An 11,944-nucleotide genomic window follows, 5' to 3' on the forward strand; every position below is an offset into this window, starting at 1 on the left:
AGAAAATGAAGATGAAACGTACTGATTCTGTGAGCTGGGTCATTAGCAAGGCTCGTATTCATTACCGTAGTATTACTGGTAAGATCGACAAAAGAAGAGGGTCCACAACTTTCTCTAATTTTTCCGATGAAGCAAGTTTAGATGTCTTTCCGATGACGGTGAATGAGGAAGAGAATGACCGGGAAGTGATGGCTCGTTTCAAACGACAGATGTCATACAATGATCCAACATTTGTTAAGCCGTTTTTCATGAACATAATCAAACATGGTGACACCATTGTATCCGTTACAAAGAGAGTTCTCATGAGTTTTAGAAAATGGCTTAATAAGTCAAGCAAGAAACAGTGGATTTGGGTCCATACTATAGTAGCTGGTCTTCAGCGTGAGTATCAAAAAGTCTTCAGGTGGGTGTTGTTTTGTTTTTTTCCTTAATATTTTATCGATGATTATTTCGATAATATGTAGATTTATTTTCGTCGATATTAATTTGCTCTAACTTGGCTTGGTTGTCTTCAGACAAATAGGTAGTGGTTTGAAGGTGATGCTGTTTCGCAATGAATTTCATGGAGATCTTGAGAAAGGAGTCAGAGTCTCAAAAGAATGAATAGTTAAATTGATTCTTTCGAGCCAACTTCCATGGATTTCAAAAATGGACTGAAGAAGGAAATTGGGGATTTCAAGGTTGAAAAGCTTGGAGGATATAATGGACCGTGTCCGCTTGCTCTCAATTTATTCTACAAACTCTATGATGGTGCAACGAAATTGACTGGCAAGGATTTGATGTGTGTTTTCTCTTTCTGTAATAACTCGACCCTCTTATATGCTTTCAGCCTTTCATTATATGTGTAATTACATGCTAAATATGAAATCTCATGTGAAATTAAGTTTAATTGTGTGAATTATATGACTATGAATTTATATCTATCAGTTATGTGAAAAATCTGTTACAATTGTGACGGTTGGATTAGTAATTGGAAGCCTTAGAAGTGCGATAACGCGAAATTGACCTCATAATTGTGATGAGCATGATTTTTAGATCATAATATGACTTTTTGTAAAAATTTGATTCGTAATGATTAATTTGTAGTCAACCCTTAAGTAAACCTTTTAGACTCTTAACTTGGTAACTTTTCATCACAAAAGACAATATCTCCTGAGAATGAGAGAGTTCTAGAGAGGGAGAGAAAGGAAATGAGGCTTCAACAAGAGGGAAGGTTGAAGGAATTGAGAAGAATTTTAGAGATTTGAGCTCAAGGTAGGTAAATCCACCAAGAATATCCTCTCTAATTGATTTGGGTAGGAACTTTGTACATTTATGTAAGCTAGGGTTTATAATAAAGGTCATGTTTATGATAATTGGTAAATTGGGGGGATGTTTCTTGTATCTTGGTTGTTTTACATTGTTTTGAGCTATATGGAGGGAATTACATCTTATTCCTTAGTTTCACATGTTTGATTTACATGTTTGCACTCACCTATACATTTTGATGGTTATATATATATTTGATAAACCAAATAAATCTAGAAATATAAGAGAATTGAGTTATGAATATAAATTTGGGGGGGATTATTGTTAGGTCCCTTTGTTGCCGAATCCATGAAAAAACTCTGTTTTAAAGAGTTGTAATTTTTCCTTGTTTTTTGGCTTTCCCGCTCGAGCGGAATGTGTACTACCTCAGTAGTTGGGCGTGTCTGCAAAAATATTGTGATGTGTGATTTTGCGCTCGAGCGTGGATTCCAGCGCTAGAGCGGAAACCTGTTTATTCACACGCGTGTTTTAATGGATCTGCTCGAGCGGACTATCCTGTGCTCGAACGGAGTGCGCGGCCCTTGTTTTCTATATATATGTGTTTAAGTCTTATTTTAGGGTTAAGTTTTCTAGATTTGCTTTGGAAGCTCTAGGGTTTTGTTTTGGGGCTTGTTCGTTAGTTTTCCTTGATATTTTTTAGTGAGTTTTAAACCTATGATTTGAGATACATACATCAAGGAGTTTGTTTCTTCATATTCAAGAGTGTTCTTCTTCGGTGGAATCCGGAGATTCAAGCGTGGAGCATCAAAGGAGTTTGATACTGTGCGTGGTCGTTGATTCGACAATAGAAGTTGTGGATTCAACTTCATAATAATCAATTCCAAGACGAAGGCTGTTGTGAAATATTTACATAAGGTTTGAAGACAAATTGGATGCGTTTGGTAATTTGTTTGTTTATCTTTGTAATCTTCCTTTCTTCAGTAGTGGATTGATTAGTGGCGTTTCGCCTGTGGTTTTTTATCACAATTGAAGGTGCTTCAATTGTGGTTTTTCCACGTAAAAATCGTTTGTGTCGATTTATTGTTTTTTGAAAACAACAATCTAAATCACTTTCGTAAGTGCTTGATGATTTAGATTGTGTGTTTTGAATGATTGGGAATTGGAGTAATTAAATCTTGATCTAATGACGAATCACTTAGGATTTTCAATTGGTATCAAAGTAAGTCACTCTTTGTTTTTATCAAAACTATAGGAGTGTGATTTTGTGTGATTAGTGATATGGATTTAATTCGTGAAGGTAACTCAATCCATAGACCTCTGTTACTTGATGGTACAAACTATTCTTATTGGAAAGCTCGTATGAGAGCGTTTTTAAAATCCATCGATGAGAAAGTTTGGCACTGTGTGATCTATGGGTGAAGTGAACCTATTGTCACCATTGATGGTATTGATATTTCCAAACCCCTTGATAAATGGGACACAACCGATTATCAAAACTCGAGTTGGAACAGTAAGGCTCTCAATTCCCTTTTTTGCTCCGTTACACCTAAAGAGTTTTGTTGTATTTGCACGTGTGACGTAGCAAAAGAGGCTTGGGACATTCTTGAAACGATTCACGAGGGTACTACTTCTGTTAAAAGGTCAAAACTTCAACGTCTCACCTCTGCCTTTGAAACCCTTTTTATGCGTGATGATGAGACGTTTGATGATTTCTATGCTAAACTTAATGATATCATGAATTCCTGTTTCACACTCGGTGAAAAAATCCCTGAAGTTAAAGTTGTTGGAAAAATTTTGAGGTCTTTACCCAAGAGGTTCCAATCAAAAGTGATAGCCATTGAGGAGGCTAAGAATGTTGATACCCTCAAGCTTGATCAGTTGGTTGGAAACTTGTAGACTTTTGAAGCCCACCAAATTTCTAAGAAAAAACAAAAAGATAGTGTGGCTTTCACTAGTGCTCATGAGATTGCAAAAACTCTTGAGACTGAGTTTGATTTAGAGTTTGAGATGACAGCTATGTTTACTAAACAGTTCGAAAAAATTTAAAGAAAAAGAAGCCTAATTTCAGAGACCTTATTTCAAAAGACAAAAGTAATGATAAACCCAAAACTTTTCCACCAAAACTTGCTCCAAAAACTGAAAAGAAAATTGTAAAGGGGCAAGGGGTCAGGTGTTATGAATGTCAAGGGTTTGGACATATTGCCCTTGAATGTCCTTCGAAAAAGAATCGGAAGAAAGTCTACATAGTGACTTGGGATGATGAAAGCGGGTCGGAGCAAGAACCCGAAGAAACTGAATCTGGTGAAGACGGGGATAGTGCTTTCATAGCATTTTGGTCCACTTTCACTCAACCTCTTCTGAAGCCAGTGGAATTTGCTCGTGGCCAGAATTTGCATTATGCTCCCACCTTTGATGGGAGTAATTACTTGTATTGGAAGATCAGAATGAGAGCGTTTTTGAGAACTTTCGACTCAGAAGGCTGGCAAGCCATTGAAAAGGATGTTGAAAGTGCTGACAATCAGAGCAATCAGAGAGTTCTGATCACTATTCGTAGAGCAATTTCTGATGAAGAACAGCAACGGGTTGCTCACTGCACAAAGGCTAAAGATGCATGGGACATTCTGAGCCAATTTCATAAAAGATGAGAGTCATCGTCACCACCATCTATCACCTTTCCTGCCTTAGTTGCTCGACTAGATGAGGTCAAGGAGAATGAGGAGCAAAAAGAAGATGATGAAACATCAGAAGACAATGATGAGATTAATGGTGATGATCTACAACAAGCTTACGAAACGCTTTACGATGAATCTCTGAATTTGTCCAAGATCAATGACAAACTCACTCTCAAGCTCAATGCATGTGAAAGCGAGAATGTCAAGCTAAAATGAGAACTTGTAACAGCTAAGCAGAATGTCATCAAGATCTCTAGTGACAGGCAAGACCTATGTGGGAAACTTCTATCCTGTGAAACTGAAAGGAATGAACTCATGAAAGTGTATTCCACATATGAAGAGAAGCTTGAAAGCCTTGAGATGTCACATGCTACATTGGAAGAGATGGTTTGTCACAAAGATGAAGAACTCTGAATTGCTAGAGCCACAATTACTATGTGGAACAAAGGTTCCAAATCATTAGAAGACATCCTCAGGTCTCAACAAATGGGTTGTGACAAAAGTGGGCTAGGCTATGGTAATGCGACAGCTCATAAGGAACAAGCCTCTACATCACATGACCTGAAGACTCAAGCAAAGAGAAAGCTGAAGGTACACCACGGTGATCCCTCTCTTCATCTACCTAAAGGGGGTAAGATCAACAAAAGGAAGGTAAAACCTGTTTTTATTTGTCATCATTGTGGTAGGTATGGCCACATTCGTCCTTTTTGCTTTGAATTGTTTGGTAAGGTGTCTCAAAGGAGTAGAAATTCAAATACTTTTTGGGTTAGGAGACAACCTTACATGTCTAGGCAGAACACCAAGATACATGAGGGTGTTCACAACGCCAAGACATTTACCAAGACCACCAGACCTGATTTTGTTAAGACCAAAAAGATTTGGATAAGAAAAGATGATTTGACTTGTTTAGTTGTTCACACTACTCTAAAAATGAGCTGTGTGCCCAAATGAGCTGTGTGCCAAGTGAGCAAAGTGTTATGTTAAGAGCTGTGTGCAAAGTGAGCAAAGTTTTATGTTAAGAGCTGTGTACCAAGTGAGCAAAGTGTTATATTGAGAGTTGTGTGCCAAATGAATCGGATGCTGTAAGCGGAAGTACTATATATGTGAATGTGTTCAGAACGAGCAGCTATGATATATAGCGAAAACATGGAATGTGCAAGAAATACAAAAGTAAAGTACGTACCTCATATGCGAGATGAGATAGATGGGACTCTGACTCCCGTAGCAGCAGGTCTGCGGTGCATGCCGCGCAAAGTCCGTGAAATGGTGAAAAGTGCTAGGAGGAAGAATGTGCTCCTGCGGGTCGTACTCCTCTGGGTCGAACGGCCGAATCCTTGGAGGCAACGGTATAATGTCGGGCTCGTCCTCTGCATATGGAGGACCTCCGCCATACGGAATATCGTTGGCCATCTGAATAAATCTGCAAGATGATGCAAAAATGAGCGAAATGAGCCAAAATTGCAAAAAGTCAACAAAAGTCAACTCTCAGGAAGAGAAAAAGTCAATAAAAGTCAATGCTCGAGAAAAGGTGCTAAACCTTGAGACAAACATACCTCAAGTGGTGAAAATGGAGAAAGAAGCTCAGAAAACAAATTTTAATCGGCTCAAGATGAAGAGAATCAAAAGTTTTCGCGAAACAACTTCACGTGGGGCGTTGGAAAATGCGTATAAAATGCAGATCTGAGAGAGAAAAGGGTCTAAGGAGGAAGAGAAAAGGGTCTAAGGAGGAAGAGAAGTTGATTTCGGCCTTGGAGGTGTGAGCAAAACTGATATGGAGTTGTGTACTTAAAGATCCGAGCATTAAAAGACAAAACTGCCCCTGTTTTCATAAACTGGTCGGCCAGCCAATTTTTCTGGTCGGCCACTAGCCTAGGTGGTCGACAATCCTTCCTAGGTGGTCTCCAAGGTCCCTTTGTTCTCCCTATGTGTGTTTGGTGATAATTGGAGTCCTCGGCTCTCAAGAAAGTACAAGAAAAGTACACTTTTCAGCTCAAGAATGTCTCCGCGGGATCTTCAATTCAAGTCTTCGATGCGTGGCTCATCGTTACTCGTCAAGAGCAAGGTGTATCCTTTTTGAGTACGTTGTGACCCCTTCGAGAGGTAAATTGGAGGTTACGGTTGAGTTGCTCTCTTTAAGGCTTGTACTTCTTTACTCAACATTTTGTTTCAAACATGCTTTTGAAGTTGCACTTTTCTTGCATTTGCTATGCACACCACTTGTTGCATTGTTATGCACTTTATTTGCGTTGTCGCGCACGTTTACCTTGCATTGTTATGCACCTACTTCACTCGTGTTGTCACACACTTTTCACTTTGCTTGCATTGTTGCGCACTTTTCACTTGCATTGTTATGCTCGTTCCGGTTGCATCGTTATGCACTTTTCACTTGCATTGCTATGCATGTTTCCATCGGCATTGTGTATGCACACGTTTATCTTGCATTGGAATTGCATCTTGATGTAATGATTGAACATGTGCTTCTAACTATATTGTGCCTGTTGAGTTGTTTTCTTATGCAAGTACGATATTGTATGTACGGTTTATTTGAAGCCAGTGCGACCATACGGTATTGTATGTACTCCGTGTGAGACGTAGCGAGAATTGTATAATTCTCTTACATCCTTTCTGCATGTAATGTAGTTTGATTTGTATTCGTTTTCTTAAACTGTTGCATTTATTGTGTATAACTGCTTCATTACAGCTTTCTTTGCATGATCATAAGTTATGCTCGGCTTCGTGCATGTCATTTGCATCTTGCCTCAGCCTACGGGCGCATCTCTTTGTTATCTTGCCTGTGTGTCTAAGTCTTCGGCCTTGTCAAAAATGGGTCATCTCTGGGCTTTGACATTCACTCCCGTCATTTATGACTTTCGAGTTCTATCAAAGAGGGACAACTGTAGACACCCCATTTTTGACCGACCTTAAGACTTAGATGTCACGGATTGAGCGCTCGGTGATTGTGCATGTTGTGCTCATTTCAAGGTTTCGGAGTTTTTGGCTGAGAGCCTTGCCTCCGGGCCTCTGAACTCTTTGTGCTTTGGCTCGGTTTGTGGACCGAATCTTGTTTTCTCTTCCCGGAGGGAGGGAGAGGTCTTGTAGACCATCTCTTTGTGGTCGTAGACCACTTTTTGTGGTCGTAGGTCACTTTTCTCGTTTGGAGACTAGTTTTCGGTTTTTGGAGCCTTCGATCGCGCGCGTTGTCTCGGGACCGCTTAACATTCTCCGTTTGGCATGGTTTTTGAACCATGCCTTGTTGCCTCTGCCTAGAGGAACACTGTGGTCCGGGAGACCACTTTTGTGGTTGTATACCACTTTTGGTGCTTGTAGACTAGCTTTTGAGGCTCCCGGCTGCACGTCTTGCCTCCCGAACTTTCGTCTTGCATCATTTTTGGTTTGTTTTGGGTACAAACCTTGTTTTCCTTGTTTGGAAGGTGGTACAAGGGTGGGAGACTAGTTTTTCCCCTTGGAGACCACTTTTCCTCCTGCCAGTCAATTTTCTGGTCGGATAACTGGCTTTCTTGGTCTTTAGGCCACCTTTTCTGGTCGGCCACCACACCACTTGCTTGTTTTCAGTGTGTAGACTTCTCTTACCCCTGGCCGACCAGTTTTTATTGTGGGAGACCACTTGTAGTGGTCGGCCGACCATTTTTAGTAGCTGGCCGACCACCACTTCCAGTGGTCGGCCGCTTTTTGTCACCTTTTTGGAGATATTTTCCTCCAGCTGGCACAATTGGAGGGCACTAGAGCCATCCTCCATACACGTATGGAGGGATAGCCTTGAAGCTTAGCTTCCTTGAGAAGCTTTAGCTTTTGTTCTCTATAAGAGGGAGGCTCCTCCTCTCTCCTCTAGGTTCAGAATTTTGGAGCCTGAGTGATAGATATACATTTGTATCTATACTTCTGCATTTTGCTCTTGTTTTGTGCCTTAAAGTGTCATTTTGTCTCACTTTTGCACACAAACACACACTCAAACACCATCCTTGTGTTGCTGAGGCTTCTTGAGGTTTGTTTTGGAGTTCTTGTTCTAGTTTGAGCTCAGAGAAGCAGCTGGAGTTGCAGCTTTAAAGGTGGTCTTCAAGGGTGAGTTTCTAACCCTTAAATCCCCCATTTTTTCTTAAGCTTTTAGCCTTATTTGCATGCTGATTTAAGCTTAACTTTCTACTGGAAAAAGTTCTATTTTTGCATACTTAAAATGTTTGTTTAAGGTCACTTTTCTATTAGGAGTGATCTACCCCCTCTTAGGCCTTGTTAGGCCTTGTTTTAAGCCATCCCTTTAGGCTCTTGTTGCAACCTTTGCATGACCTTTCTACCACTGAAATCCAGAGGATTTTCAGTGGTGGAAAGGTGATTTTGGGGTCCTAAATAGGAGAGGGTCATCCACTCTCCTTGTATTTTGAATACTTGCTTCATATGCCTCATGTTTGAGCATGTTTATTAAGCTTTGGTTGGCTTGTTCTTAGCATGTATTTGGGGTTATTTTGAGATGTCATACCACTGTTTTTGGTTGTCTTGATCATCCCTTGCATGCATAATACACTTGTAGTGTAAATCTCATAAACTAATCTTGTATGCTTCATGAAGTAGCATGTCTTTCTAGCTTATGTTGACTCCATTTCAGTAGGTTTTTGGTGTTGTTTTAGCATGCCATGACTCTGTCTTGGGTGGGTTTGATGGCCCATTGCATGCTCCATACACTTGTAGTGTAATTCCATGAATTAGCCCAATGTGTCTCATGTTTTAACATGTCATTTTAGCATGCTTTTGGCTTAACTCTGAAAAGCTTTTGTCCATGTTTTACCATGCTCTAGCTCTGATTTGTGTTGTTTTGGTCATGCATGCCATGATTTTGCATAGCTATGGTTCAATCTAGCTTGTTAGCTTTGTGTATTGAGTCCATTTGCATGTATTACTTGAACTATTTTCATGATTTGGCATCATGTAAAATGTGATTTTAGTTCATGTTTCATGTTCATGCACTCACAGCTTTCACTTATTCAATGCGTTGGAGGGTTTGCCCTTTATGCCTTAAACATGAGCCATTTTTATGCCTTCATGCCTAAGCTTGCGAGCTATCATTTCAATGTGTTTTTTTGGGTTATTATGCCATGATATAACCCTGATTTTTGTTGCTTAATTCATTCCATGCTTGGTCTTAATAGGTGTAGTGTAATCCACCTTATTTGCCTCGCATATTCCATGCTTCATGCTCACCATGCTAGCTTATTTTGGCTTCCTTCCATACATATTTTAGACTCATTTTGACATATTCTAGGACTGTTTTGGGTTGCCTTTGCCATATGCTTCATGTTTTGCATAGTTGTAGTACAAGTGCTCTTGCTAGCTTCAAGCTTTGGGCACCATAGCATGCTTCATTTGCATCATGTATATGATTTGGCATCATTTATCATGTTATTTCAGAGCATTTAGCATTGCCATGTTCCTGCTTCATTCACTCTTTAAGTGCCTTTGAGTGTTGCGCATTGTTGTCTAGTTTATGGCTTAGCTTGTATGCTTGCATGCCTTGACCTTTGAGCCCCTAACTTAGCATGTTTTGGTCATTGTCTTGACCTATTCCAGCTCTGTCCTTGTTTGGTTCATGCATTTATGCCATGTATTGCATGCCCCCTTTGTAGTCCTCTTTACTAACTTCATGCTTTAAGGACCATTACATGCTTTGCTTGTGTTGTTTGAATGATTTGGCATCATTTCTTACCTTATTTCAGTGCATTTAGTGTTGCTACACTTTCGCATTTGTCACTCCTTGAGCCTTCTTGAGGGTTGTGTTCTTAGGCCTACTTGATGGCCAATGCATTGTGCATGCATGCTTGTTTATGCTTCATGTGCCTTAATTTTATCACCATTGGCCACTGATTTGGGCATGACTAAGGTCTACCTCCATTTGGTTTAAGTCTATTGAGCATGTTGGCTTTCATGTTGTTTGTATTGTGCATGCTTATGTATATTGCATTGTGTATGCCAAGTTGTTTCTTTGCATTGAGTATGCATGTTCCTAGCATTGCTAAGTTGCCCTTGTAGCATTGCATTGTGCATACATGCATTATCATTGTTCGCATGTCATTAGCTTTGTTAAGTTGATCATGTCACATTGAATTAAGTATGCTAAGTTGTTGTTTGCATTGTGTATGCCATGTTGTTGCATTGTTGTTTGGATTAAGTGTTAATCCGAGCACGAGAAATGAGGGACGTTTCATACTTAAAGTGATGAAACGTGCCTCAATTCTCGGTCGCCGATGCTATTGATCAAGCATGATAGAGTTCTAGGCCTTATGTGTTTATGTGTGCATTCATTTTATATTGAATTGTGCAATTTGACTTCTCGGCCATCACGCATTGAAATGCTCGATTGGTGGCCCGATGGTCGAGAACCACACTTCCTTGAGCTCATGAAATGATAGGGAGGGTGGTTGTGCACACATATCTTGCAAATACATTGCCATGCCCTTTCTTGCTCTCTGTTGCAGCAAACTGGAGAAATGCAGCAACAACTGGTCGGCCAGCCAGAAAAACTAGCTGGCCAATCACTTTTTTTGGTTTTCAGCACAGAAAGTGGTCGGCCAGTGGCTGGTGACTTCCCTAGGTGGTCGGCCAACCTCCCACAGGTCTCCAAGGTGAGTTGGAAGCTTTCTGGAGCTTGATGCAAGGTTCTGAGGACAATTGCAAACAGAGGCAAATTAGGGCATCGCGACGAATTTCCGAACGAGGCGACCGAGCATGCATCCAGTCTTCTCCCTCTGAGAACCTCCTGTTTTACTGCTTTATTTAGCTTCTTTACTTAGCTAGATTAAGCATTCGTTTTATACTTTAATAGTTAATGCGTTTAGCTATTTCAATTTGTTTTGTAATAGTTAGTTAACTAGGATTAGTTAAATAGTTTGTTTTGTAATAATTAGTTTAATTAGCTTAAATTAGTTAGTTAGCTTCTTATTCGGTCCCTCCGTCCATGTGTGTGTTTAGTCTAGGGAAATTATTCCACTGTGTGTGGTGACTCTGGCCACTAGGGAACAGATCTGGGTTGGGCCATGATGACTCTAGTGCTCAACGATTGTAAGGAAAAGACCTTTAAAAACAACTAGGTGACCTTCAATCGGATCGTCTTTGAGAAAAGACCCAGGTGCCACCCTGAGGATGACTCTTAGTTCGGTATTGGATCCAACGGGGCTCAGAGCCTTGAGAACTGTGTGGCATATTATTTGTTTTTCTTGGTACCCAGAAAATTATTGGTGTTCATGTTATAATCTGTTTTAAGTGGAAAATGTCGTTTATCATGTTCTTACGAGACATGAGTATTTTAAGCGTTGAATTATGGAACCTTCTTTTTGAAACAAGATTGTATTTACCAAACTGTATGCCAATCTAGTTTCTGTGATATATATTTTATTTTGGAATTGAACCCTGTTTTCAAAACTGTATTTACTATCCAAGTTGCTACTTACTGAGCTATCAGCTGACTTAGTTGTTTACCATTTCCAAGTGTTAGAAGGACTTAGAGTGGACTCATGGCGTAGCGGGGACTCAATTACATGGACCTCTAGGGCATTATTTAATTTGTTTTAGGTTGCTTTGTCGAGTTTTGTGCATATATTGTGGTTGGATTTTATTTAGAATTATTTTATTTTGTGGGCAGTTTGTGTCCCATTTAGTATATAGGGGGTGTTTGGGAAGAAAAAAAAATAGCCAAATTTAGGCTAAAAATCACAAAAAGACAAAATAAGCTAAAATAGCTAATAAGACAAAATATCACATCAAACCCATAATCATTTCACTTTTTCTCTCACAAACATCACATCCAACCACAAAAAAATCCTATCATCTTCCCAAACAAAAAAATTTTAGCCTACTTAAAATAGCCAAAAACTAAAATAGCCTACTAAAATAGCCACTTCCCAAACGAGGCCATATATATTTTTAGGAAGTTGGTTATGACTTGTTTTTCACTTGTGGTATGTCACTAGATTGAGTGTTGATTCATTTATTTCTGGGCTATCATCACATTTATTCTTTAT

Source organism: Camellia sinensis, chromosome 4 (assembly GCF_055761805.1).
Source record: "Camellia sinensis isolate YWXY chromosome 4, ASM5576180v1, whole genome shotgun sequence".
NCBI lineage: Eukaryota > Viridiplantae > Streptophyta > Magnoliopsida > Ericales > Theaceae > Camellia > Camellia sinensis.